The sequence below is a fragment of the Hippopotamus amphibius genome, chromosome 8, assembly GCF_030028045.1.
Source record: "Hippopotamus amphibius kiboko isolate mHipAmp2 chromosome 8, mHipAmp2.hap2, whole genome shotgun sequence".
Lineage (NCBI taxonomy): Eukaryota > Metazoa > Chordata > Mammalia > Artiodactyla > Hippopotamidae > Hippopotamus > Hippopotamus amphibius.
In genome coordinates this window covers 124,588,668-124,611,425 of record NC_080193.1, presented here as the reverse complement: position 1 = coordinate 124,611,425, position 22,758 = coordinate 124,588,668, and the positions used below count along the sequence as shown (strand labels likewise).

Genomic DNA, 22,758 nt, shown 5'->3' with positions numbered 1-22,758 from the left:
GAGCTAAGTGAATGCATCTCCTATAATCCAGAAATTCCTTTCTTATATATCTAACTGAAATGCACATGTATGTCATTTGCATAGCAGCACTATTTGTAATAACCCAACTGGAAACAAAACAAACGTCCGTCTGCAGTAGAATACATAAATTCTGTTATATTCATCCAATGGAATATCATACAGCAATGAAAATGAAGGTACTATTGCTATACACACAGCATGGATAAATTTCACAAAAATAATGCTGAGTGAGAAGAGCCAGTCATAAAAGAGTACATATTATATCATTCTACTTTGTATAAGATTTAAAAAAAGGCAAAATTGCTCTATGATATTAGAAGCCAAGATTGCAGTTAATTTCGGGGAGGCTAATGCCTAGAAAAGAGCATAAGGGGTGCTTCTGGGTGTTAGGAATTTCCATCTCCTCATCTGGGTGCTGGTTACATGGGTATGTTCACTTTACGAAAATTCATCAAGCTGACTATGATTTGCGCATTTTTCTGTGTGTATGTTATACTTTAATAAATATTGACCTATAGTTAAAAAACTATAACTATATAAACTAGATTTTGCCAATCAGATATAATGAAGAGAGATTTGGAAGGTAAAAGGAAGATGGATGCTATTTTCCCCACTTGTTAGTTTTCTCTGTTAGTTGTTAATGTGGGTAGTTTATTAGAAATAATTTTCAGCGGCTAGACTTTCTCTGCCTCCTTATTGTCACTACCTCCATCGGTGAGAAGTGGCTGTGGTGTTGGCAGTGGTCTCCATAGCTTTCTGACCTCTAGGCTGTTGCTGTGTGGACTGGCCTGCAAATCTTCTTCATTGTTTTGTGAGCATATTCTTTGTATTTAATACGTAGAGTGGTGTCTACACTGAATCCCAGGTGATATATCCACTAATAACACAAGTGAAAGACAATGTACATATGAGAGTTAAGGCTGGTTTTATGTCTTTGGAAAGAGAAATTACCATTGGCAATCTTACCACCTAGGATCATCACTCTCATGAGAAAGTTCTGCTTTAGAGTTAATCTAAATCTACTCTGCTGCATTGTAAAGCCATTTACTTCACAGGATATGCTGGTTTCTGGTGCATGCTTTGTCCTCTCCTCACAAGCTACATAATCCCAGTTCTTTGAAATTTTCTTTACATGTTCTGCAGCTCTTCCTAGTTGTGGATATTTGAATAAAGTATTCATATAAGGACAGCCTATACTGGGAGGATTAGCTATTCCTTTCTTTTGGTCATACTCCCAGGTTTACACTTATTTATCTAACCAAAGCCCTACTCTGCTGACTCAAGTTTAGCTTATGATCCAAGCCCAGTATCATGTTATCAATCAGCCAAAATTTTCCATGGATTGAGGTAGACTTGTAGAAGTTTAAAAATAAAACTTTTCAGCCCTAAGTAAGAGTTTTTACCTGGCCCTCCAATACACAATATCTAATACAACAGCTTATAAACAATGAGAATCAGCAGCCTAAAGAAAAATGAGCTAATAAGTGAAGAGAGATTACTGAATTGTGGAATTGTACAGTTAGAAAGGACTTAGAAACAGTCTGTATATACCAGGAAACTGAAGCTCGGATGTGAACCCGGGCTTCTAGTCAGTGCTTATTCTGACTACTCTTGCTGCTCAAGGTGCGGTCCTCAGACCAGCAGCAACAGCACCACCTGGGAACCTGTTAGAAATGCAGAATCTCAGGCCTCAAGACCCATGAAATCTGCATTTTAACAAGAATCTGCATTTTAACAAGATCCCTAGGAGATCTGTACGCATGTTAAAATTTGAGGAGATATAGGCAAAAGCACCACAGGCTCTTGTTCTACTATTTAAAATCTTACCTAAATTATATTGCATAGAAACCTGATCTCTTTTTGGCAAGACCTGTGTTATTATAGGTCTTGGTCTAACAGATTATTTGCATAGCTGGATTAAAGAAAAAGACAAGCTCTCTCCAATGATTTCTGGAAAAAGCCGGCATCTATCTGAGCTGTGCTAGTTTTTAATGCACCCATTTTAATCTGCTAGAAAAATTAATAGCCTATTTGGTAGTAGCATGTCCTGCAAAAATAAGTGCAATAAAATGGAAGTATTTACGTGGATATTTAAACAATGCAGTCATCAGTGATTTAGTTTTCAATTACACAAAGGTAATTATACTAGAATCCACCTCATTCACCCTTCCGTGAGAAAATGCTGGAGTGTTGTAATAAGCCGATACTTTCAGGCCATGAGTGATCTCCACTCCTTGCTGGCTAGGACCTGAATTCATTTACTTTAAGCAGTTTAGGGTGTATGCTAGGAATACAAATGATGGAAACACCCTTTGTGACCCTTCTCACAAAGGAAGTCTCATCACTACTAAGGGTGCGCGTGAGGCCACAGGCCCAGCCTCTCAGGCGGGGGAGGGCTTACACAGCATGCAGACGTGGCTCATGAGAAAAGAGCGGGACTGTGGCGAAGGAGAGCTCCACAGCTGGGCTCTTCCTATGACACCGGTTCTCAAAGTTCGCAAGCAGAGGGCTTCTGGGGTGCTGGTCATGTTTTATTTCTTGATCTGGGTGTTGGTTTCATGAGTGTCTTCAGTTTATGAAAATTCACTGAGCTGTTCACTTACAATAAATAAATTTTCCTATGTGTATGTTATACTGCGATAAAAAATTCAAAAGTGCAGGACGTTAGAGTTGTATAAGAGCAGACTTCTGTCCTCTCTCCCTCCTATCCAGATGCAGGTGATCTGTGTCCCTTACTTCGAGAAATACTGCCCAGAGCAATCCAGGGGCCACAACCAGGGAAAACTGATGACCAAGTGGACAAGGAAAATCAAACAAGTTATAATGCCTAGTGCAGGGTGTAATATAAATACATTCTTCTGGTTTTCATAATATCCTGAGAGGACAACATTACCTCCACTGTACAGATGAGGCAAGTGGTACCCACAGAGGAGGCTGAGCTGAGAGGTCATGTCAGGTTTTCACCAGCACCACTGCTGGGCAGCTTGAAGGAGTACAGAAGCCACAGGGACAGCCTGAAGGAATGAGAGTAAACAGAGAAAGAAAAATGAAGCCTCCTCAGTTGTGACAACCAAAAATGTGTCTAGACCTTGCCAAATGTCCTGGGGGCAGGGGTGCGGGGGTGGCGGGTGGGAATCCCCACTTGGCCTGCCTGTGGAGAACCACTAATTGTCTCACGTTTCCAAAAGAGCATTCCTCAGAATTTTAATTTCACCCACTGCTGCAAAAGAAAAGGGTTCTACAGCTTAGTAAGTATGGGAAACAGTAAGCTAAACGAATTCTTCTCCCTCCTTCTGCCCCCTCTCCCACATTTTACAGTTGTAGAAGATCTAGAACAGAGCCTTGTGTCGCTTAAGCAATGACTTGATCATAGTTTTGAGTTAAGAACTTGGGTCTTCTCAAGCCTAGATCAATGCTCTCTTGACTCTTTTAGAAATTGAGCCTCTCGCTTCTCATACTGATATCCTCCAAATCAAGCTTTGAGATTTGTTGGCCGATTGTAAACCACTATTGGAAGGTCCTAGCACAGACTCTCCCAAGGAGTCACATCCCATTCTGAGATTCAAGATGTGTTAGAGGGCTTGCCAAAGTGTAAGTGGAATGAGAAGAGTAGGCCCTATCAGTCAATCCAGAGGTCACCTCCCCTCTTTCTCTTAGTTTAATGACCAAACATTTTCAGCTTTACCTGTTTCTGTTCCTTTAATTAAGACCTGATAATGAAGGAATGAAGATGTAAGGCATGGATTTGCAGGTCAGGTCTCAAATTTAGCACTAGTCCGATTGAATGTTTCAGTAAGCATCTGGAACATATGAAAAAGATGTGGTAAATCACCCTCAAAATCAGAAGGGATATACAGAAGATATGTTCTAATGTTCATCCGATGGGGCTTATGCTCAAGGCCAAGCTATGTACCTTGAATGTTACAGCAGGATAAAAATGTTAACAAATTCTTTTAGGAAATTCAGCTTAACTATGGACATTAGTTACACAGAGACACATACTCCATCAAATGACATAAAATGTTGTCAAAACATACTATATCAAATGACATAAAATGATGTCAAAAATTCCAAAACTTTTTAGAAATCCAGACAGGATTTTTAATGAATTTTTTTGACCATCCTGGGATATGATTTGGACCTAATTATATGTCAAATAAACTTAGAATAATAATTTTAAAGAGCTACTCTTCACAACAGGCAAATAATACATTGCGGGAGCCAGGACTACCCCTGACATTTGTGAGACCAAGGGAAAGTACAAATGGAGGTCTGTATCCCATGTCTAACTATGTATGTAAAAGCTATAAATATGTTCTATTTTCCTAACTTGATAACTTGCTACCTTCCTAATGATCTGAAGATCAAGTTTGAATGTATAATTCTTGAACTCCCTGGAGTCCTGCAATAGGACATGGAGGCATGGAGTGAGCTGGACCCCAGGTTGAAGCTGCCCCTCTTCTCTTCCCATCCCTGGCTCTAATGGAGAAGGACCTCTCTTGCAGGAGTGTGGATGCCCCAGCCCACACATCCACGCTCTGTGCACCATCCCCTGGTGACCTTCAGGCTGAGGAGTGAGTGTACTAATGCCATGGTTTTTGCCCTTGAGAGGAAGGACTGGGGAGGAAGTGTAGGCAGGCCTGGAAAGTGAGCTTGGGGAATATGAGTAAAGAATTCTGAGATGATTCAACATACCCAGAGTGTGGTCTAGAGGGAATCAATGTGCGTTCTGAATGGACACATTCTCTTGGCCCTAGTCTCCTCACCCTGTGGTGAGGGGCACAGCCAGGGAGGGTTAGAGCAGGACCCTCTAAAAGCTGAAAGGCTATATCAGGAGGAGCCCAGAACATTCTGGAATGTGATAATTAGTCTAAGACACAGAATCCTGGCACATACCTCAGGCCTGCTTTAGCAGGAGGAGGGAAGCCAGATCAAGCTTGTCCAGACAGGGAAGAAGGATCATGCCTCACTTGCCCTGGAGGGTTCACAGAAGCTTACTGATTCCTGGCAAAGCAGAACAGCCCAGCCTGGGAGAGTCTGCCCAGATCTGAATGCTGGTTTAGTTAATGATTTAAAGGGGCATTCACCTTTTTACTTTATGGGGAAAATGTCTGGAAGATTCTGAAGTTATTTTTATCAGGGCCACTGAACTCTCTGTCCTCGTTGTGAGTCCTGCTACTTCACGCACCACTGTTCTCATAGCACCAAGGGCCCATCAGCCCTGCTTGTCTTCCTCTCAGCTTGTTACCAGTGTTGATGATTTCAGCAATAATCCTGATAAGTGCCCTTATGCGCTTGGTCCTTCATCCATTCCTATCTTTATACTCCCCACCCCAAGAGAAATCCACCATGTACTTTCTGTTTCTGCTCTACAGCAGATGTCGCTGGGGAAAATTTAGAAATCTGATCCAAGCCAATGTCAGCTGACTGTTCCAGCTGAGCCCTCACTACCAACATGCAATTGTCTGATTTTTCAGTCAAGATAGGTGCTTTCCCACCACATTTTCTTCATCTTTCCTACAATCTCACCTCCTGCCTATCACTCCCATCTTGCTTGACGGAAGAGATCAAGATTCTACAACATTGGCCTCCTCTTTCTGCTTCTTCTCTGCTAAGAAAGATTTAAACAAGACAGTTCCTTTTCTCCTTCCCCCTCATTTCACAGGAAGAAAGGAACCCTTTCCTTTCTAGGTTTGTTTTCTTCTTGGGTCCTGGAGTCTGTGGATTCCTACTCCCTGCAAACATACATGGTCCCTTCTCTGTTCTACATCTTCTGTTTCTTAGTATGCTGGTTTTCTTACTTACTCTTCGCTACATCAAAACATCCAGTTCCTTGGCCCCTCTTCTACTCCTCCTCCCCCCCAGTCTATCAGCACCTTCCTGGCTCACTTCTATCACTATTGAGCCTGGGTGCCATTGCCTATCACTTTGATGGACATGGCATCATCAATCCCCTTGCCCCTTGGTCCTTCTGCCCCAGCAGATCTCCCAGCAAATTCCAAGTCTTCGATCAAGCTACCACCAATTTTCTCAGCTCTTACCATTACTAACCCAAGTTGTTAAAGAAAATCACACAATTATGTGTAGTAGTGACACCAGCAATTTTGGTCTCTTAGTTCAGTTACACTCTCAAGAGCTAATAATTCTTATACTTGTCCTTCCTTGCTTAATCCCCTCTCCTACTTCTCTTGTAATAAATCTAATCCTATGGCATTGTCACTTCTACCCTTTCACTCATTATCTTCCAATCACTTCTTTCCTTCCTTCCTTCCTTCTTTCCTTCCTTCATTCCTTCCTTCCTCTCTCCTTCTCTTTCTTTCACATTCACCAATACCTGGGATGTACCTTATATTCTGCTTTCTTTTGTCTTCTACCCCAACCCAATCAGTAACCACATCCTGTTGATCTTCCTTCCAAAGCATTTCCTAAACTTACCCTCTCCTCTTTATTTTGTCATTTTCTTAATTCAGGCCTTCACCATCTCCGCCTGACCTTTTTCAATTGTCTCCTAAATGGTATTCACTGATACTAGCCCCATCTCTCTCCAGTTCATACTGAATAGTCCTCTTAGAGGGATAGTTTCTTAGGGACGGGAAAGGTGAGCTGGGGTGGGGGATGAAGGAAGAGTCAAAGGAGAGGGAGACCCAAAATTTGTAAGCCAACGAGGGGCATTGAGGGAAGAATAAAAATGCTTGCATTTAAATCCTCTCCTCTGTCTCTTCATAAAAATTTCAGTCAAATCTACATTGCTTACCTCTTCTTTGTGGAGCTGACTTGCTTTTAGAAAGACAAAGTACTGTGTCCTGCTTTACAGCAAACACAGTACACATGAAGCCAGCTAATATCTGGCTTGTGTGTTCAATTATTCTTCATTCATTAACTTATTTCTTATTTAACAAACATTCACTGAGCTCCTACCACATGTCAGGCACATGTTAGGTGCTGGAGAGAGAACAGTCATCCAGACAGACACAGTCTTGCCTTAAACGCATTTATAATCTAGTGGGAGAGCAGACAGATAAAACCAACTAAAATGTGATAAGCGCCATGACATGAGAATGTTATGGGAGTGCCTGGAAGGGACACATCAAAGTCTGGGGTGGGAGGAAGATCAAAGAGGACTTCTCTGGGGAGGCAGCATTTAACCGGAGACCTCAGGAATGTGCAGGAATTAGCCAGGTGTAGGGAAAAGATGGAGAAAATCTTCTAGGAATGTGAGGAAGTCCAGAGGCAAAGGAGGGGATGATAAGCCCAAGGAACTGAAAGAAGAGGGGAAATTGTGGGAAATAAGGTGGGAGAGGTAAACTGGGGACAGATCTTAACTTGTAAGTCAAGTTTAAAAGTTTATACTTTATTCTAAAGGCAATGGGAAGCGACAGTCTTTTTGCAGGTGAATGACGATCAGATTTATGATTTTGAAAGAACATGTGACAGGTTGATATGTGAAGTATTAATGGAATGTACTCTCTGCTCTCTCCCTGGGCTCTGAGCTACCAACTAGCACCCTGCCACCCCCCCCCCCCAACCCCCACACACACTCACTCCACCAGACTCTTGTTACTAGAGTGAAAAGCACATTGATTATTGAGGAGGCAGTCTGCTGCTGAGAGAGACCCAGACTCTACACTACCAAATTCAAATACAAAGTGTTCTGCACTTTAACCCAGAGATTAAACTAATGAGATTAAACAATTCACATAAGTGCATAAATGTGAATTGATTTTTTTCCCTCTGTGCTGGGAGGGGAGAAGAAATGATCTAACTTGGAAAGGGGATAGGCTGGACAAAGGGAAGAAAGGTTCCAGGATTGCTCACTGGAGTTGCAGGAATGTGGCTGCCCCTTTGAGAGGTGAAGCTACTTGGGACCTGCATGTGCACCCAGCCAGCCCATCACCACCCATCACAGTCAGCAGGGCCCAAAACCTAGACAGCACACTGGGCCCTGCCCGGGGGAGAGGAGAGACAATGGCAGCATTAGCAGCTGGCACCAGCATGAGGACTACCCCAGATGAGACCAAATGGGTCGTTCCCACTCCATCGCCATGTGCAGCCAATCAGACATGAACCATCATCCCCTTCTCCACTTCCCTTGGGTAGTCAGCCCAAGGAGACCCAAGAGTAAGAGGCAGGAAGAGGGGAAAGAAGACGTGAAACTGGATTCTAAACAGAAATACTTATATAATCTCAGTTCATGCCAAATCACTAAATTTACTTGAGAGAATCTAGATTAAGCTGTCTGCCAGGAAGAAGGCTGGAGGTTCAGATTCAGACATTAAATTTACTCTAGGAAAAAGTGTTTCATTTTTGCATATCTGAGTGTCTGGAGAGTCTTGTGTCTGTGAAATTCCTTGCTTGTTACAATCACATGGTGACTGCCTGGGGAAAGGTTTGAGAGGAAGAATAGAAACAGAGAGATCAGGGTTAGGTGAGGCATGATAGTGGCAGAGAGGAAGGAGATAAGCAAAAGGATAAGAGAAATAGAATCAAGAATTCATGGTGATGAAGTTGGACGTGAGAGATGATGGAAAGAAAGCAGTCAGGGATGATACACAAACTTCTGGCTGCATTACTGAGTCCACAGCAATGCTCGCCACTCAAAGGGGAAATTCAGGAGGAGATATGGGTTTGAAGAGGAAATTAGTTCAGTTTAAGATGCCTGTGGAACCTGTAGGTGGGACTGGCTAAAAGGTAGCTATCTGGGTCTGAGGCTCAAGAGAAAGGTTTGGTGTAGAGAGTGATATCTAGGAGCATGTAGATAGTGTCATAGATGCCCAGGAAAGAGAAAGTATCCAGAAGGAGGACATGCCAAAGGCCACTTAAGGTCAAATAAAGAGAACTGTAAAGTGTCCCTTGAATTTAGATGCATGGAGATCACTGCTTGTCTTAGAGAAAGTGATTTTATAAAGTGAGTAGAGACAACTTCTACAAGAAGTTTAGCTGGCAAGGGGAAGAGAGAACTGCAGATGGAGGGGAATGTGGCTTTTTTTAACCTGAGAAGGAAGGAGCCACTATGGAGGAAGAGCTTGACTATGAAGATGAGAGTGAGAAGCAATAATTGGGAGTGAGGTCAATGAGAAGTCAGGAGGAGACGGAATCCAGAGCACAGTCTAGAGATCAGCCGTCGATGGGGAGGAGAACCTCTTTTATAATAAAAGGCAGGATGGGTAAAGATCCAAGTAAGTTTATAGGTTGCCATGGAAAACTGAGGCTGCTCACATCTCATAACTTTTATTTCCTCTCCCTTTGATAAGTGGGAAAGAAAATCACAAACAGAGAATGTAGAGAGGGCAGGCATGGTTGTTTGGAAAGAGAGGAGAATTCTTGAAATAGCCCCTCTTGGGATTCAGAAAGATTAAGCAGGTCAGGGGAATGTGATAGGACTGCAGGCCACACTGAAGGCCCACTTAAGGTTGCCAAACGTGAACTTAGAGCATCTGTGTGACCATGTGGCTTTCTCCAGCAGCGTCTAGCAGCCCAGGTAAAGCAATGGTCAAAGCAGACAACTGGATTCAAGGTATATGTTCTATGTTTTGTCAGGCAGATGAAACAGAAGAGTAATGGAGTAATGGAGTTGAGGACACTGGTCAAAGGCTAACGGTATGAAGCATGGAATCCTTCCTGGGTAGAGAAGGAAGAGGAGACAGCAAGTGGATGACAAATAAGGAGACAGAAGAAAACAGAAAGATTATAATTTTGGAAAATTGATGAAGTGAAAATAACCAAGTGAGAAGAATTAGAGGAATAGAAAGTCGTGCGTTCAGAGGTGCTGTGGTTTCTTTCCCTTCCTTCCTTTCTTTCTTTCTTTCTTTCTTTCTTTCTTTCTTTCTTTCTTTCTTTCTTTCTTTCTTTCTTTCTTTCTTTCTTTCTTTCTTTCTTTCTTTCTTTCTCTTTCTTTCTTTCTTCCTTTCTTTCTTTTCTTTCTTTCTTTCTTTCTTTCTTTCTTTCTCTCTCTCTCTCTCTCTCTCTCTCTCTCTCTCTCTCTCTTCCTTCCTTCCTTCCTTTCTTTCTTTCCTTTCTTTCCTTTTCTTCCTTCCTTCCTTCCTTCCTTCCTTCCTTCCTTCTCTTCCTTTCTTTCGGCTGTGCTGGGTGGCTTGCAGGATCTTATTTCCTGGACCAGGGATTGAACCCAGGCCACAGCAGTGAAAGTGCCAAGTCCTAACCACTGGACTGCCAGGGAATTCCCAGTGCTGTGGTTTCTTGATGACAAAGTCTGGGAGTGACCATGGGATTCAGTGACTGAAACATCATGGAAAACATAATTGGAGATGGAATCAAGGAATTGAGAGGTCAAGAATGCCTCATGGACATACCGAATGGGCTGGAGTGTTGGCAGAATTTGGAATGAAGAGGAATACTGTGGGCCCATTGCCAATGACTTAAATAAATAAAGGCTATGACCAGGCAGTCAGTAGATGACAGCTGGAATGGAGTGTGACATAATGGATATGTTGCCTGGGTCTCAGAGGGCAGAGAACGGAGACCCATGGAAATGGTAGTGTATGACAGAAAAGACCTGACCTGGCAGCCTCTACTTGTGAGGGCTGCAGAGGCAGTGTGCCTGGGGGAAAAGCCAGGTTTCTTAAGGGAGAGGATGGGGGTATCAGGTGCTTTGTTGATGATGGAATGGGATTCTGGGGGTCACAGAGGAAAAATGTAGGAGAAAAGGGAGGAGTGGGGCACTGAGTCAGGTATGAGGATGAGCATTCCTAAGAGGATATTCATTGAAAGGGCCTCTCCTGGGCAAACACCAGGGATATCGGGGGTCTGAGGGATGGTGGTTTGGCAGCTGCATTGATACAGGAGAATTAATAGGTAACACTTCTCAGACTTTAGCTTTGTCCTGGGTGTGTCACACATCTAAGACTCATGGGTGTCTGGAAGGAATGCTTTGGGTTTGACTCCAGAGAAAGGCTATAGTGGCTATAGTTGAGGGCTGCTGGTCAGCAGTTCTGGACAGTGTGGGATGGTATGACTCTTGTGGCCTGTGTAAGCCAGTGGCTGGGTGATACTCAACATCCCAGCTTCCTTCACCCCCTCATATTCTGTACTATCTCAGTGCCTCTCTGCTTGTTCATTTTAGGCCTTGGTTTTGTTTCTAAACTTAGAGCCCAGGGAAAAGCATTCAGTAACCTACGACCACCAGGAGATGTTTTGGGAAAAGCAGATAGCCTGACTCATCATAGCATTAACTAATTTCAACCCAAGGAATATCAAAGGGTACTCCATCAAGGAAAGATGTGGTGCTTAGAGTAATTTCCTAGAATGGTTGCTTTCATTAAAAAAAAAAAAAGAAAGAAAGAAAAAAAAAGGAGAGAAAATTTACACAGGACTCTGATCATTACAAATAAATTTTTTTCTTAAATATGAACCACAGTCCACTTGGTCTCAGGTTGGCTTATTTACACACTATATTTATTTTCACTCCCCATGGTGAGTTTTTTTGTTTGTCTAAAAGGCAGAGGTCACATTTTAGTGTCTGTCCAGTTCACTACACATGAACAATTTAGTGTTCTTTGGAGTACTCCTGAGCCCTTGAAATGCCATACATTGAGGGCTTCATCTTCCTTATATTCTCTCTGTCAGCAGATTTTTTAGTTGCTGGTAGACCCCATTTTATTGTTTAGTAAAGAGATTCAATGACCCCAGGAAAAGGAAAGTTTTAAGAAAATCCTAGTGGGGCTTTGATATAAAGATCTTCTAAGTCCATTCCACAACATTTTGCTTGCATTATTAATGCAACCGTAACTTGTATGCTTTTCATGAAGTGTACCCTTCATGCTAACTTCCTAAACTCTAAGCTTCAGTGCAGCATCTGGTGATGTGGCAATCACTTCACTGCATATTCAAAGCATCCGTTGACAAAAGAGTCAGTAAAATAGCATTATTATGTGTCTTAAATCTAATACTTATAGCAAACCAAGTGGCTTGGAGTTTGGCTGTATTGGGTGCCCAGTGTAATGATGTTTATATGACAGGATGCATGACCTGCACAATGTAGGAACACTGATGACATTATCTTTAAGATATAGAAAACACAACTAACATGGGAGAGAAGCTGCTAAGTAGTCAGTTTCCTCACTCACTGATATCAGTTTGCCATTAATTCTTTCCATCCTCATATACCTGATTAAATCTATTTGAAAAAATTAAGTGTCAACCATCATACCTTGGTTTGGTGTTTTGTTTTTTTTTTAAATAAAAAGGAAGGGTGAGCTGGGGGCAAGCTGTTGATAGCTGTTTGCTGCCATTGAGGCCAGCCTGCGCTGAGGTTTTCTGGCATTTTTTTTACCTGTGCTGCCATCTAGAGAAGAGAATGAGAAACACAAAAATAAACTGGAAGCCCAAGATGGAGTTATGGGAAAATGGACACTATACTGATTTGCAGAAAACTGTAAGAAACATCAGGGAGATTTGGTAGTGATAATTTTATGTTTTTTCCCCTCTCTCTCTCCTTCCCTCCCAGATACAAAACAGAATTTGGATATCTGTTATTGGATTTTATGGCAAGCATTCCTGTGGAGACATTTCCTGGATTCAAATAGAACTCTTCTTACATAAATAGTTAAATTGTGTTAAGTTTCTGGGACCTCTGAAGTGGTGTAATTTTTCCATAGTTAAGATGTTGCTGGAAATGCTCACATTCTCATCCTGCAAGATTTGGAGATGAAATGGCAGGCTGTGTGTGTGTGTGTATGTTAACAAGATAAAGAGGTCCTTTGAAGACTGAGGGGCACTTTCCTGGAATCAGTGTGTTCCACAGAAGCTACTAGTTCTGCAGGATGTTTACAGGTGAAACACGGGTCAAATAAATTTGGGGAATGCTAGGTAAAACCATTGTAAATAATTTTCTTTATTACAGCCAGGACTTCTAATAGTCTTTAATTTACCAATGTGCACTGTGAACTTGCAAGAGAGGAAAATGCTGGCCAAAGTTTCCCAAACGTGTTTGATCTTGAAACCCTGGGCTTTTCATAGGACGCGTATTGTGTGAAGCAAGCTTAAGGAACTATTACAACAGGGAAAGGAAGCTGGCCTGCTGCATGCACTCCATGTGCAAACATACCAGTCTTCCACTCCTCTAGAATGAATGTTACAGGAATGGAATTTGTTTGACTATTGCTATTTGCAGGTACAACAAAGTAAGTGTACCTATAACGAAGGCCAGATTTTCTCTCTCAGCTTACTTATCAAATAGCAAATAATAAGATATGGTCTTTTTACTTAGCACACATTTAGCACGCTCTAAATCTATGCAAGGTATCATTGGGCAGGGAAGACAGTGGAAGTAAAACATGATTCTTGCCTTTGACAAGCCATTAAATAGGTGGAGTGATGTTTGGATACAATGTACTAAAAAAATCCCTTAAACAATGGTCACACCAGGTTTATTTATCATAATTGAAATAATAGGCTTTGTTTCTATGGAGCAAGGCCATGTTCACCCATGGAAGAAAATAAGCCTTAAAGAAATGCTTTTGTAGTAGCAGCCATTGGTGGGGGATTTTACCTTATTTTTTAAAAAATTAAAATGTCAATGGTTACACGTATTTTTCTGTATTAATTCTGGAAAATGACATTCTTTGTGAAACTGAGTGAACAATATTAATGCTTCTCTTTCGATAACTTATCTGCACTTTAGGAAAAATAATATATAATTCATGCTTTTGACTCAAGAAGTAATGTCTCTGTTTAGGAATTAATAAGGATAATGATAAACTATCATCCCTCACAAAGGATACATATTATTTTCATAATAAAAAAGCAACTGGGGCTTAGAGAAGTGAATCAGTTTGTTTAATTGCTTGTAAATGGTGGGACTGGGATTCAATCCAGTCCTATCTGATCCCAAAGCTTTATTATTTATTTCCCTTATGGTGTGGGCTGAGTAATTTTAGAAAATGTTTGCATACTACCTGATTTCCATAATATCAAAATAAGACTTGTCAAAGTAAAGTGGGGAAAACATTTTTCCTGGGATTTAGAGAATTACACACACACATACATACACACACATGCGCGCGCGCACAGAGAGGAGACTATAAGTTTTATGAGCGCAGAAACCATAGGACAATATGTGTTCTCTTTACCATACTAAACACAGTGTTTAGTACATGCCTTGCACGTAGGTCCTCAATAAAGATTTGCTCAATGAAGTACACTCAAATGAAAATGTTTGGGATTAGGTGGTGGGCACACATAAACACCTTCAATATTCTATTGTTATTTTTTTTGCAATAAAATTCAGTTATAAATCTGTGAAGTCTTCTCTTTATATGAAGTGATCTGAACCTGGTCAAGGGCACTTTCCACATCTGCAAATATATTTTCCAGTCCAGTCTCAATAATGAATCACATTGTGAGTCGATTTGTGGATGACTGAGAACCTTTGCTTACATGGTTGTTTGGTCATTCTCTGCAATGTGTTAAAAGAAGTAGGCTTGAAAGAAAACTAGACTTGAAGACAAAGACTAAATATTTTTTATACTTATATTCTTAGCACTCTGCTTCATAATACTGTTACTGTTGATAAAGGCAGAAGAAAGAAAAAGGGCGGGGGAAGGAGGAAGAAAAATGAGAGTTAAGAATCTAGGACGTCAGCCTTGGGTTGACTATGTAAACTTAGGCCAATCATTTCTTTTTTGTTCCTCAGTTTCCTTATCTGGAGCTAGGGATGTTGACCAACTTGATCACTAAGGCCCCTCCAGATTCTAAATGCCTATGGAGGAGACTGGGGTCATTCTTGGTGTAAATAACACCACGTTTCTTTGTGTCCACTAGGGGGTACTGTAGTACTAGTACAGTGGCCACTGTCTTCAAATTTATCCAATTCTGATTTTTTTTTCTAAATTTACTCTTCTGAAAAACATTTCTTACTTTTAACTTTCAAACTCAAATTTATACTAAAAAGTATAAGATTTAATTCTATAATGGAATCTGGATAATTGAGCTAAATTCTTCCTAGAGATTAATATAGCTTAGTAGAGAAATTAGAATCACAGACTATTTGCATAGTAAGGTTATGAGATGTGAAGATTTTGCTTGGGCCAAAAAGAGGGCCTTGACACTCTTAAAGGAAAATAAAATGGAGAAGATTCCATCTACCCTAACAACAAAAACATAAGCTTAAGAAATTTGCCAAATCTACATGAAGACAATTATATAACTAACCAAGAGTATAAGAGAAGGCTTAAATAGAGAGCTATACCATGTTCTTGGATAAGAAGATTCAACACTGTAAAAATTTTAAATTATTCCCTCAAAGTATGCATAACTATAATATAATTTCAATCAAAATTCTAATTATTCTTGGAATCTTGATAAAAGAGTTCTGAAATTCATTGAGAAAAACAAAGTTGAGAAGAGCCAAGAAAAAATTTTTTAACCTTTTGAGAGGAAAGGGGATTTGAATAATCAGACTTTAAAAACAAATCATAAAGTGGCTGACATTGAAACAATATCACAGTGGTAAGAAAATAAACAGACCAATAAAATAGAATAGGAAGTCCAGAAAAAAATGCCAAGTATAGTGGCCTGGATATGCGTGTGCTGTTAACCTAGCTTACGAATGCTTTTCCCAGTATGAAAACTGAAGAAGGGCAGATCTTCCTTCTTCTAAATAGCAAGGGCATCAGCATATAACTGAGGTTTATCCACTGAGATTCTGACACTGAATCTACAAAGAGTGATGCAAAGGTGCAGGGACCAGCAAGTTATTTACAGACACAGTGGTGATGTCAATAACCCAGGAGAAGAGAATGCCTGGTGGTAGCAGTGTCACTGGAAGCATTCTGCCTAGACTCTTCCTCTAACAGCTCTTGGCCAAGTTCTGGCAGCATTCTAACCAGACCGTTCCAACAGAGGTCCTTGGCTGAGTTATATGTTGCCAGTCTCTTTTGGCTTCTGTCTATTTCTTGAACGTGGTTTTTAACTTTCCCACAGAGTTTGTGAGCTACTTGGCATCCTTCCAACAAATTCCATTCTGTTTAAGCTACCTAGAGTTGGTAGCTTGCAGTTATGATTCCTGATGTGTACAGAAACTTGTAATGAGGAGTTGATTACAGACAACAGACTCTTAGGGAAATGAGGAGACTCTAGTTATCCAGACTCATTATGTTTGAAGATAATAAAAACCCAATTAATATTCAAAGATGGGACACTGGAAGCCCATGGCCTGTTACAGTGAAACAGCTAAAGAAATTAATGCCTGTGAATATTAGGACTAAGGTGGGCATTGAAGACAAGACCATGGAGGACCTAATTGTTGTTGCCATAGAACAATATGAGGGTATGAGGAATTCAAGAGATGTGTGCTGAGGATAGCTGCTTCAGTTGATGAGATCAACAAACCTCTAGATTCTCATTTTAAAACATGAACTGAAACCCAAACTCTGAAGTTATTAAAAGAAATTCTTATAGCCCTAGGATTGAGATAGCTATAAATCAGCATTTGTTCTTGGTGACTGCTGACTTGCAAATCAGTTGAATTCACCTCCTTGCCTGGGGTCTTACACAAGCATATGCTAAGGTGTTAATCCAGACAGAGCTACAGCTTTGGAGGAGATCAAGATGGTGGAGTAAGGGGATGTGGAGCTCACTCCACCCCCATGAACACATCAAGAATACATCTACATGTGGAATATTTCTCACTGAAGACAAACCGGAGACTGGCAGAAAGACTTTTACATAATCAAGCCTGTAAAGAAAGATCCACATGGAGTCAGGTAAGAAGGGAAAAGAAGTGATCGGGTTTGGATCTGCACCCCGAGGGGGCGACACAGAAGAGGAGACAGGTATCATGGGCTCAGAGATCCTCCTACAAGAGTGAGTGATTTGAACTACATATTGAGCACCCTAGCTCTGGGGTCCAACACTGGGAAGATGAGTCCCCTTAGCTGGTTTGAAAACCAGGGGGACTAAAAGGAAGGCTGTAAGAAACCTAGACTCCACCAGTGAAGAGCCACACAAACTTGCTTACTCCTGGGAACAAGGTGGAGGAAACAGATTGAAACTGCCTGGAATTCTGGCTGGTTTCCCGTGACCGTCCCAGAATGTGCCCCAGCCAATGCCAAGCACCTGCTCTGGGTCCTCTAGCTCCGGTGCAGCTTGCCACTAGGGCAAATGTTGTAGCTGCCAAGGAGAGTGTGCAGTTGAAGGGGGAGAGCCAGCTCAGACCTGGCACTGTATCTGAACGAGGTGGTGGCTGCCATTACTGGCATTCACAGAGGCAGTAGATTGGGAGTTGCCTGAAACTCTTGATTGGTGTGTTAACAATGCCTCAGTTAACATTCTAGCCCAGTCAAGCACCCACACTGTCCGCTCTTGTTCTAGGGTGGATCCCCACTAGGGTGAAGGGTGCCATTGCTGAGGAGAGTGTGCAATTGGTTGGGACAGAGTCAACTTGGACCTGGCACTGCAACTGAACAGGGTGGGGAAAGCCATTGCTGGCATTTACAGAGGCAGCATTTTGGGAGCAGTCTGGAACTCTGACTGGTGTACTGGGATCACACCAGTGAGGACTGCAACCTGCACCAGGTACTAGCTCCAGGCCCTCTTGCTTCAGCACTGCTCCCCTCTGGGGCACAGGTGATGATGCTGGGAGGGGTGAGAGCTCACACTTAAAGGGAACAGAACCAGCTCAGACTTCAATCTCAGGGCTTCTGCTCTAGCACCTTGGGACCTGTCCCTGCCCCCATGGGGCAGTGATGGCCACTGAGCATAGGAGAAGCTCACATCTGGCTCTGGCTCTAGACTTTCTATGTGCAGCTCCACCTGCCACCAAGATGATAGCTGCCAGCTTCCTGGGGGAAGATGTGACCTATGCTCACATCAGATTCAGCTCTCCCACCAAAGCCACTGGGCACATATAGACTGCATAGGGATGCTCCCACCCAAGGACACCCTGTCAAGACCACAATAGATAACGGTTTCAGCTAATTTAGTAGAGACAGAGAAAGTTAAGCAAAGTAAGAAGAGAGAGGAATTTGTTTCAAATAAAAGAACAAGGGAAAAAAACCTGAAAAAACTACTAATGAAAATGAGATAAATAATTATCAGATAAAGAGTTCAGAGCATTAGTTATAAGAATGCTAACTGAATTAGGGAAAAGAATAGATAAACACAGTGAGAATTTTAGGAACTAGAAAATATAAATAAGAACCAGTCAGAGCTGAAGAATATAATAACTGGAATGAAAAACACACTAGGAGGAATTAACAACAGACTAGGTGAAATTAAGAATGAGAATAGTTTAAGGGACCTCTAGGACAACATCAAGCATACTAACATTCACATTATAGAGGTCCCGGAAAGAGAAGACATAAAGAAAAAGGATTGAAAATGTATTTGATGAAGTTATGGCTCAAAACTTCCTGAACTTGAAGAAGGAAACAGATATCCACATATAGGAGGCACAGAGTCCAAAACAGATGAACCCAAAGAGACCCACACGAAGACATAACATAATTAAAATGGCAGAAGTTAAAGACAGAATTCTAAAAGCAGCAAGAAAAAAACAAAAAGTCAATAGAGAGGAACTCCCATAAGTCTGTCAGCTAATTTTTCTGCAGAAACTTTGCAGACCAGAAGGGAATGGCACGATATATTTAAAGTGTTGAAAGGAAAAATATCCTACAATCTAGGATACTCTATCCAGCAAGGTTATCCTTCAGAATTGAAGGAGAGATAAAGAACTTCTCAGACAATCACAAAATAAAAGAGTTAATCAACACTAAACCAATCTTAAAACAAACGTTAAAGGTCTTTTCTAAGTGGAAAAGACAAGGTTACATGAAGTAGGAATTTTTAGGAAAGGAAAAATCCTTCTAGTAAAGGCAAATATATAGTAAAGTCTGTTGATCAACCACTTAAATAAGCTAGTTCAAAGGTTAAAAGACAAAAACTGTAAAATCAACTATAACTACACTAAACAGATAAGGGATAAGCATGAAGATGTAAAATATGACACCAAAAACACAAAATGTTGGGGAGAGGAATAAAAGATACAGATTTTTTAGAATGTGTCTGAACTTAAATGACTATCAGTTTATAACAAATAGATGTAGTTTTTGGTCAACATATATGAACCCCATGGTAACCACAAATCAAAAACCTACAATAGATTCACAAAAACTAGAGAGAAAGAAACACAAGCATACCACTAAAGAAAATTATCAACCAAAAGGAAGAAACTACAAGAAGAGAACAGAGAACTATAAAACCAATCAGAAAACAAATTTAAAAAATGGCAATAAGTACACATCTATCAATAATCACTTTTAATGTATGCCAATGGACTAAATGCTTCAATCAAAAGACATAGGATGGCAGATTGGCTAAAAATAACCCAACAAGACCCATCTATGTTCTGCTTAAAAGAAACTCACTTCAGCTCTTTTCTGGTTATCACAGCGTGAGGCACCATGAGCAGCAAAGTGTCCCGTGACATCCTCTAGGAGGCAGCACGGGAAGTCCTGCATGGGAACCAGCGCAAGCACTGGAAGTTTTTGGAGAAGGCGGAGCTTCAGATCAGCCTGAAGAACTATGATCCTCAGAAGGACAAACGCTTATTGGGCACCGTCAGGCTTAAGTTCACTCCCCGCCCCAAGTTCTCTGTATGTGTTCTGGGGGCCCAGCAGCATTGTGATGAGGCCAAGGTTGTGGATATCCCTCACGTGGATATCCCCCACATGTATATCGAAGTGCTGAAGAATTCAACAAGAATAAGAAACTGTTCAAGAAGCTGGCCAATACGTATGATGCCTTTTTGGCTTCAGAGTCCCTGATCAAGCAGATCCCACGAATCCTGGGCCCAAGCCTGCATAAGGCTGGCAAGTTACCTTCCTTGCTGACCCACAATGAGAACATGGTGGCCAAAGTTGATGAAGTGAAATCCACGATCAAGTTCCAGATGAAGAAGGTGTTGTGTGTGGCAGTGGTTGTTGGCCACGTGAAGATGACAAGTGTTGAGCTTGTGTACAACATCCACTTAGCTGTCAACTTTCTGGTGTCATTGCTCAAGAAAAACTGGCAGAATGTCCGGGCTTTGTACATTAAGAGCACCATGGGCAAGCTCCAGCGCCTGTACTAAGGCACAGCTTAATAAACCAAACTCCCATCATTAAAAAAAAAAAAGACTCACTTCAGAGCTAAAGACCCACACAGACAGAAAGTGAGGAGATGGAAAAAGATATTTCATGCAAATGGAAATGACAAGAAAACTGGGGTAGCAATACTCATACAGACAAAATAAATTTTATAACAAAGTCTATAACAAAAGACAAAGTAAGGCATTATATAATGATAAATGGATCAATACAGAAGAGAATAAACATTTGTTAACATATATGTACCTATTATAGGAACACCTAAATATATAAAGCAAATATTAATAGATATAAAGGGAGAAATTGAAACCCCACTTACGTCAATTACAGATCATCTAGACAGAAAATCAACAAAGAAACAGTGGTCTTAAATGATACATTAGTCCAGATGGACTTAACAGATAAATAGAAGACATTCCATCCAAAAACAGCAGAATATGCATTCTTTTCACATACACATGTAATGTTCTCCAGGATAGATCTACAAAACAAGACAGAGCTATAGGACAGGCTATAAAACAAGTCTTGACGCATTTAAGAGACTACAAATTATACAAAGCATTTTCCCCAGCCACAATGCTATGAAACCAGAAATCATTTATAGGAAGGAAATGGGAAAAACACAAACAAGTGGAGAATAAATAATATACCACTAAAAAGCCAATGGGTCAATGAAAAAAAATCAAAGAGGAAATCAGGAAATACCTAGAGACATATGAAAATAAAAACAAAACTGTCCAAAAGTCTATGAGATGAAGCAAAAGAAGTTCTAACTGGGAAGTTTATTGTGATACAGGTCTAGTTCAAGAAACAAGAAAATTCTCAAATAAACAATCTAAGCTACTGTTTAAATGAATTAGAAAAAGAAGAAAAAACAAAGCCCAAAGTCAGCAGAAGGACAGAAATAATAAAGATCAGAAAGGAAAGAAATAAAATTAAAACAAACAAAAAACAATACAAAAGATCAATGAAACCAAGAGCTGGTTCCTTTTGTTTGTTTTTGTTTTTGTTTTTGTTGAAATGATAAAAGAAGTAATAAGCCTTTACCAGGATCATCAAGGAAAAAAGAGACAGGATACAAACAAAATAAGAAACGAAAGAGAAGAAATTACAACTGATATCACAGAGATACAAAAAAAATCATAAGAGAATATTATGAACAGCTATATGCCAGCAGCTTGGACAACCTGGAAGAAAAGGATAGATTTCTAGAAAAATACAATCTTCAAGGACTGAATCAGGAAGAAATAGATAAACTGAACAGGCTGATCACTAGTATTGAAATTGAATCAGTTAACATTCAAACCAAAAAATTCCACCAAATGAAAGTCTAAGACTGCATGGCTTCACAGGGGAATTCTACCAAATATATAAAGAAGAGTCAATACCTATCCTTCTCAAACTGTTCCAAGAAATTGAAGAGGAGGGAACACTCCTAAATTCATTCTACAAGACCACCTGATACCAAAACCAGACAGAGACACTGCAAAAAAAGAAAATTATTAGGCCAATATTTTTGATGAATATAGATGCAAAATCCTCAACAAATCTTAGCAAACCAAGTTTGACAATATATAAAAAGGATGATATACTATGATTAAGTGGGATTTATTCCAGGGATGCAAGGTGTTTCAATATCTGCAAATCAATCAATGTGATACACCACATTAACAAAAGGAAGGATACAAATTAAATGATCATTTCAATAGACACAGAAAAAGCATTTGACAAAATTCAGCATCCATTCATGATAAAAACTCTCATCAAAGTTGGTACAGAAGGAACATATCTCAACATAATTAAGACCATATGAGACAAACCCATAGCTAACATCATACTCAATGGTGAAAAGCTGAAAGCTTTTCCTCTAAAATCAGGAATAAGATAAGAATGCCTACTCTCACCATTTCTATTTAGCATGGTATTAGAAGTACTAACCACAGGAATCAAATAAGAAAAAAAATTAAAGTCATCCAAATTGGAAGGGGAGAAGTAAAACTGTCACTATTTGCAGATGACATGATATTATGTATAGAAAACCCTAACATCTCCACCAAAAAACAACTGGAACTACTAAATGAATTACATAAAGTCGCAGGATACAAGATTAATATACAGAAATCTATGGCTTTTCTATACACTAATAATGAACTATCAGAAAGAGAAAGCAATCCCATTCAAAATCACATTAAAAAGAATAAAATACCTAGGAATAAACTTAACCAAGGAAATGAAAGACTGATAAGTTGAAAAATATTAATCACTGATGAAGGAAATTGAAGATGATTCCAAGAAATGGAAAGATATCCCATGTTCATGGATTGGAAGAATTAATATTGTTAAAATGTTCATACTGCCCAAAGCAATCTACAGATCTAATGCAATTCCTATTAAAATACCCATGACATTTTTCACAGAAGTAGAAGAAATAATCCTAAAATGTATATAGAACCATAAAAGACCCTGAATAGCCAAAACAACCTTGAGGGAAAAGAAGAAAGCTGGAGGCATCGTGCTCCCTGACTTTAGACTATGCTACAAAGCTACAATCAAAACATTATGGCACTGGCACAAAAACAGACACATAGATCAATGCAACAGAGACCAGAAATAAATCCATGCCCTTATGGTCAAT

At 40.3% G+C, this 22,758-nt stretch overlaps 1 long non-coding RNA gene and 1 pseudogene across 1 annotated transcript in view; one reads left to right on the top strand and one right to left on the bottom strand.

Moving 5' to 3' along the window:
- Positions 1-22,758, bottom strand: part of LOC130858231 (uncharacterized) — a 48,429-nt gene that overhangs the window by 19,780 nt on the left and 5,891 nt on the right. The window contains exons 2-3 of the long non-coding RNA XR_009055023.1: positions 3,707-3,821; positions 2,915-3,035 (exon numbers count right to left, since the gene is read on the bottom strand). This is a non-coding gene — a long non-coding RNA (uncharacterized LOC130858231). The remainder of the gene's footprint in view (positions 1-2,914; positions 3,036-3,706; positions 3,822-22,758) is intronic.
- LOC130858228 (60S ribosomal protein L10a-like) lies at positions 19,440-20,107 on the top strand (annotated as a pseudogene).